The following is a 7,426-nucleotide window of genomic DNA, read 5'->3' as shown; positions in this document are numbered from 1 at the left end:
GACGAGGTAGGTTCTTTTTTTTTTTTTGAATTGATTTATTTATTATTTATTTTTGGCTGTGTTGGGTCTTTGTTGCTGCATGCAGGCTTTCTTTAGATGTGGCAAGTGGGGGCTACTCTTCATTGCGGTGCACGGGCTTCTCATTGCGGTGTCTTCTCTTGTTGCAGAGCACGGGCTCTAGGCGAGTGGGCTCACTAGTTGTGGCTCGCAGGCTCAGTAGCTGTGACGCACGGGCTTAGCTGCTCCGTGGCATATGAGATCTTCCCAGACGAGGGCTCAAAGCTGTGTCCCCTGCATTAGCAGGTGGATCCTTAACCTCTGCACCACCAGGGAAGTCCCCAGTGAGGTAGGTTCTTTTTTTTTTTTGTGGTACGCAGGCCTCTCACTGTTGTGGCCTCTCCCGTTGCGGAGCACACGCTCCGGACGCGCAGGCTCAGCGGCCACGGCTCACGGGCCCAGCCGCCCCGCGGCACGTGGGATCTTCCCGGACCGGGGCACGACCCCGTGTCCCCTGCATCGGCAGGCGGACTCTCAACCACTGCGCCACCAGGGAAGCCCTGAGGTAGGCTCTTTATTAGCCCATTTTACAGATTGGGAAGCCAAGGCTCAAGGAAGGTAACTGAAGCCAACAGCCAACAAGTGTCAGGACTAGGGTTTGACCCTTGCTGTCCAACCACTATGTTATGCCCCCAGAGAGAGGTTGAGGCATTGCTTCTCAGGGAAAAACTGAATGATCCCCCAGCTGGGAACTCAGAAAAGGGCCTTCCTTTAGGCTTAGCAGGCGTGGGGTGAGTGGCATGGGAGTGGGTTGGGGCTGTGGGGAGGAATGGGAGCCCCCAGACCCGGGACAGCCCTTGGCACCTGCCTGGGCTTTCCATTTGGCGGTGAAGTCTCTGCTGCCATCCCCAGGGCTGCCCAGCCCCCCTTTCCTTGGCCTCGTCCTGCCCATCTTTTTCTCGGGGTGGGGGGTGCCCCACAGTCCAGAGCGCAGCTGAGCTGGTCCTCCGGCCTCGGCCCCCTGCGCTCTGCTCTCCTCTTTTCTCCAGGAGGAGGAAATGCCCGCGTTCCCTGAACACACTCGGGCATTGAGCCTCTTAGGAGCTGCCTGCGGGAGCTGCAGCCTGAAACGTGACGCATGGGAAAGGCTGGCCCCCCACCCTGCCTCACACAGCTGCAAGTCAGTAGGAGGCCTGCTTGAGACAAGCAGCACTTTGTCATTTATTTTTCCTTTCCTCTTTTTTTTAAACACTTACATGCCATAATAGCTGGTATTCCTCAGTGTTTACTTGCATCATTATAAAGCCCTTATTCCTTAAATGTTTGCTTAACATTTTTTTGCAGAGCAAAGGAGAAAGCTCCATGGGCCTCTGCAAACAGCTGCTTCCCAAAGGCAAGAGAGGAAAATACCCAGGGCAAGGCTGAGGTGAGAGGGTCCGTGAGCCCTGGGAGGTTCTCCTGGCAGTCCAAGGGCTGAAGCTCATTGTCAAGGCCATAATATGGCTGCCTTTAGAGCCCAGTCACTGGCCAGTCTCTGGGGCCCATGAAGGCCACGGAGGTTATGAGAAAAAAGTCATCTCGGGACTTCCCTGGAGGGCCGGTAGTTAAGACTCCATGCTTCTGGACTTGCCCGGTGGTGCAGTGGTTAAGAATCCACCTGCAAATGCAGGGGACACGGGTTCGATCCCCGGTCCAGGAAGATCCCACATACTGTGGAGCAGCTAAGCCCATGCACCACAACTACTGAGCCCACGAGCCACAATTAGTGAGCCCGTGTGCCACAACTACTGAAGCCCCTGCACCTAGAGCCCATGCTCCGCAATAAGGGAAGCCACCGCAATGAGGAGCCCGCGCACCGCAACGATGGGTAGCCCCCGCGCACCGCAACTAGAGAAAGCCCGCGCACAGCAACAAAGAGCCAATGCAGCCAAATTCATTAATTAATTAATTAAAAAAAAAAGACTCCGTGCTTCCACTGCAGGGGGCACGGGTTCAATCCCTGGTCGGGGAACTAAGATCTCACATGCTATGTGGCATGGCCAAAAGAGAAAAAAGAAAAAGAAAAAAGAAAAGGGGAGAAAACAGTTTCCAATTTATTTAAAAAAAAGGAAGAAAAAGACAAAAGGTCATCTCACCTTCCACCCAGAAGCATTCAGTGAGATGTGCCCACAGTGCTGGAACAGTTCAAATGATCCACACCGCAGTGGGGCCTCCGAGTTCAGGCCCCAGCAGAGTAGAAGTTTCTTTGGGGAGCTCTGAGACCAGGATTGGCTCTAGAATAGCCAGATAGCACCCCCAGCCAGGCATCTCCAGCGACTTCTTAGCAGATCAACTTCATGGTCTCTCCTGTGGCCCCTTCTCCTTGAATTAACGCCTTAAATTTGCAAAACTCCTTGTGATTTTCAAAACACTTTCACACACATTTTTTATTTGATCCTCACATTACCCTGGAGGAAGGCACCTGGCAGATGAGTAACTGAAGCATTGGAAGCTTAATTGCTTGCCTAAGGTCACTTCGTGTTATGGATTGAATGTCTGTGTCCCCTTCCCTCAAATTCATATGAGGAAGCCCTACCCTCCAATGTTAGGTATTTGGACATGGGTCTTTGGAAGGTATTACATTTAGATGAGCTCATGAGGATGGGGTCCTCATGATGGGATTCGTGCCCTTATAGGAGAAGGTACCAGAGAGCTTGTTTTCGCTCTCTCCCCCCATGTTCATGCTCACACACACAGGGAAGAGGTCATATGAGCACACAGCAGGATGGCGGCCATCCGCAACCCAAGGAGAGAGCTCTCACCAGAAGCTGACCATGCTGGCACCTTGATTTTGGACTTCCAGCCTCCAGACTGTGAGAAATAAATGTCTGCTGTATAAGCTATCCAGTCCATGGCATTTTGCTACAGCAGCCCGAGCAAGTAATACATACACTTGGCTTCTAAGTTCCTGTTGGAACACCAAGGTCTATGGCCTCAGCACCTCTCAGTGAATGGTCCCACTCTCCAGCTCCTAACCCCAGAAAACTGGATGCCATCCTGATTCCTCCCCTCCAGTCACCTCCAACCCACCATTCTACCCTAAATATCTCTGCAGCCCAACCCTGACACTCTGTCCCTATAGCCGCTGCCTCCATTTAGGTCTTTATTTCTCACTTGGATGAATGCAATGCCCTCCTCCCCATTCTCCACCTGGCATGCAGAACACACACACCTGGCTATGATTCTCCTCCAAGTCACCTTTTAGTGACCCCCCCCCATGGCCTTCAGGGTCAAGCCCAAGCCCCTGGCACCTTCAGGGCCCTCATGGGTCACCTGATTCTTTCTGAGCAGGCATGCTGCTCCCAAGGCTGGGCGTGACACACAGCTCCAGCCCACCACCCCTCAAAACCCTGCTGGATGACTCCTAGTCACCCCTCAAGATTAAACTCAGCCTCACCTCTTCTGGGAAGCCTTCCCAGAGTCCCCCAGTCTCAATCAGGGGCTCCCAAAGCCCCAGGTGCCTCCTCTCATCATGAAGCTGCTTCTCCTGGGATATTCCTGTGTGCCGATCCTCTGTCCCTCCCACTGGACTCTGAGTTCCATGGGACACAGGACTGAGGTCTAATCTCCATATTACCTGGCTCTAGCTTAGGATACAGTTTTTGAGGGAGTGAATAGGTCCAAGGACTTCCGTTGGATTCCTGAGATGCAGACTCTGTTTAAGATAGGATTTTAGAATTCCTTCTCCAAGTCTGTTATCTTCACTCTGTCTGGCTCTAAACTTGGCTTCTTTGAAAAAGTGCCCATGCTGATTCCAGCCAGGCTCCCTAACTCCCAGCTGCCTCATCCTCATGCCTGCCTCCACCCACACCCACCCACCTCCAGGGGTGAAATGGTACACAAAGGCAGAACCAGGTGCCACCTGAGAAACAGTCCTGAAGATATGTCCCGGGCATCTGCTAGTTAAAGGACATCCAGCCTCCTGGAGGAGGGGACAGAGACAAGGGATAGAATACAAACGTTTTGCCTGTTTGGGGGTTGGGGGCAGGGGTGGGTGGGTGGTGTATACTTACTTCTGCGGTGACTGTATGTGGGTATATGGACAAGGTCTGTCGTCTGTTTTGTATTCTCCCAACCCTACACCCATTTTTCTTTTCTTTTTTGAATGTACTTTTTTTTTTTTAAACCAAGGTTGTAGAATTCCAATTTTTTTTTCAACCTTGGAACCTGAAGTAGAATGCCCTCAAGTGGGCGGATTTTAGTCCTTAGAGAGTCAGTGTGTGTATTGCTGCTTATTTAAACACAGCTCAGTTGGAGCCCCAAGAGTGCCAAGGTCCAAGGTCCTCCCTATGCTTTCCAGATGCCCTCCTTCCTAAAACCAGGAGAGGTGAGCACCTGAGCAGGGAGTCTCAGGTGACCTCATTTAGTTCACTGGTGCCTACTCTGCAGAGCTGGGTGTCCGTTCTTGAAGAAACAAACTCACAGGAAGGGCATGTTTTCTTATTATATACTAATAACTTCTTTTACTAATTTGTACCGGAAGTTCCTTGATCGTGACTTATGCCAAGTAATTATGAAGATGTTTTTTTCTAAGTATTGCATGAAGGCTACCAAGTTGGAACAGGCAAGTCCTGGATGTGAAAGCTTTCATTTTTCTACCTCATTCATGTGTTATTTTTGTAGCTATAGTCTCTGTTTTCTTATTTGATGACGGCTGAAGTGTTCCTAGGCCCTGTCGTAAACCTAAGAGTTAACGTATTGGTGGGAGCCGCTGGAAGTTCAAGATGTTGTTGTGATTCTTTCTTTCTTAATCCCCCTTTTGTATATGTGATATTAAGCAGACGATGAGGCGTTAGTCTTGAGGATTTAACAAGGAAGGAGAAAGAAAGACCCACATTTCTGGGTGAAGTCTTTGCCCCTCTATGTGGAAAAGTGGATTGCGACTGGTCTCAAGTCTGTCTCTCAGTAATTGCACCTGACTTTAGGACACCCCCCCCCCAAAATTGTTTTTCTGTTTTGCCAAGTTGTGCCTTTCCTTCTGGAATTGTAAGTGAACACAATAATAGTACCTGTTTACACTGTGAAGTGGATATTGTTACAGAAAATACACCAGAGGCTTTCTCACTTGTTAAGCTAATAATGCCTTGTGAATGTATGATCTACGGAGAAACGCTTGTAGTTTTTACCTGCTGATGCTATCTGTCTGCTGGAGAATAAATTCTGGGTGGTTCTTTTCTTCACACAAAAGAAAAAAAAACAAAAACAAGGCTCAGGCCCCTTGGTCCTAGGGGCCTGAGCTGACCCCTAGGACCAAGCAAGTGGCACAGGTGGCTGTGTCAGAGGCTGTGACGCCTATTGGTGGGTCATAAATACTACTCCACTCTGAGGAGTCGAGGCTGGGAAGCATCTGTGTAGGCGGGGTCTACCTTTCCCAGTCTCCCGAGCATCTTGGAGGGGCCTGTGGCTGGGTTCTGACCTACAGAATGTGGTCAAAGTGGGGTTCACGGCTTCCAGGCCTGGCCCCTACCAGCCTCCTGCAGGATCCTCCTTGGGGCTTCCTGGGAGCTGTCCTTGCAGGATGGCAGTGTTACCCTCAGCCCAGGCCCTGAATGGGACTCTACTCCCCCTGCCGCCACTGCCAGCTGCACTTCATGTGAGCAAAACAGAAACTCCTTTTGTGCTAAGTCCCCGAGATCTGGGGCTTATCTACCATTCATGCAGTGGGAAAGCCAGAGCCAGGCAGACATAAGTGCTCATGGGATCAGCCACAGCTCCTGGAAGGAATCGGAGTCTGCATAAGAGCCAGTGGGTGGGTGACTCTGGGGTGGGAATACCTAGTCCAGGTCCTGCCTCTACCGTTTACTGAAAGGATGTGCTTGGGCCAGTCGCTTGCCCTCTCTGGGCCTCAGTCTTCCTCTGTAACATGGGGATTCGTCTTAGTACCCCTCAGAAGGTTGTTCTAGAGGATGCTGTTGGAGACTCACCCTGTCCCTCCTTCCGAAGCTGGGCTGCTAACAGCTCCCAGCTGTACCCTTCTCTGTCCCCCTTCAGCCACCTCCTCACCCAGAGATTCCTTCGAGGTTATACCCCTACTCCCAACCCGGGCTCGGGGAGAGTCAATTTGAACAACAGATTGAGGAGAACAAAGCCCTTGCCTCAAAGCGGCAACTCTGCGATGTCAGAGCTTCTCTGGTATCAGGCTGCGGTTACACTCCATCAAGACCGCCCCCTGGCTTCCCCTCTTCCCCTGCCCCATCCTTGCTTCCCTCACGTCTACGATAGCGCCCACTCATTAAATCACCGGCCTAAGAATCCTCATCTCAAATCTGCTTCTGGCCAACCCTCTCTAAAACAGCTGCGAGGATTAAATGAGATTATGCGGGTCAAACAGTGCCTGGCATATGGCAGGATCTTACGAGAAGGGAGCCGAGCGTGATTACTATTCCTGCCAGAGCCAGTGCTAGTAGGGCCAGCCCAGCCCACAGCCACGGCCTCAGGCTATGACGGCACTAAAATGCACCGCCTGCCCTGCGCTGAGCTCACCCCACCAGGCCCAGAGGAGGTAATTCAAGCAGAGAAGCTGAGTTTGTACACAGTTCACAGCCCCCAGTGCAAGGGGTCGGTGAAATACCACCCACGGCATTTCTCTTGCGAATACAGAGCTCTGATTGTTCCAAGTAACCAGGAACATTCCTTTGTAATAAATAAGCTGTCAGCAAGAAGGAACAGAAAATCTGGAAACCTGGATGACCGGGGACAAAGCTGATCTTATGAACAGGCAACCAAGTATGATTTGAGAGACGCCAAAAATCTCAACTTTCTAAACTCACAGCTTGTCCCAAAGCCCCTGCCCTCCCCAACCAAGGTTCCTGGAATGCCCCCATCCCAAATGCATGCCTTAGAGTTTTGAGCACAGGTTTAGAGTCAAATGGACTTGGGGTCTGTGACCCACAAGAGAAGAAGTGTCAATTTCAAGCCAACATCTTAAGCAGAGCACGACTGGGTATCAGAAGTCTCCAGGTGGTGCCAGGAGGTCGGTGCTTTTGTTCCATGAAAACGATCAACTGCCAAGTTCATAGACACAGAAAATAGAATTGTAGCTGCGTGGGGCTGGGTGAGGGGAGAGTGAGGCGTCGTTTAATGGGTACAGGGTTTCAGTTTGGGACGTGAAAGAGTTCTGCGGATGGATGGTGGTGATAGTTGTACAACAATGTGAATGCGTTTAATGCCACTGAACTGTACCCTTAAAAATGGTTAAGATAGGGCTTCCCTGGTGGCGCAGTGGTTGAGAGTCCGCCTGCCGATGCGGGGGACGCGGGTTCGTGCCCCGGTCCGGGAGGATCCCACATGCCGCGGAGCGGCTGGGCCCGTGAGCCATGGCCGCTGAGCCTGCGCGTCCGGAGCCTGTGCTCTGCAATGGGAGAGGCCACAACAGTGAGAGGCCCGTGTA

This window comes from Lipotes vexillifer, unplaced genomic scaffold (assembly GCF_000442215.2).
Source record: "Lipotes vexillifer unplaced genomic scaffold, Lipotes_vexillifer_v1.1 scaffold634, whole genome shotgun sequence".
NCBI classification, from domain to species: Eukaryota; Metazoa; Chordata; class Mammalia; order Artiodactyla; family Lipotidae; genus Lipotes; species Lipotes vexillifer.
Note: the sequence above shows the minus strand (reverse complement) of the source record.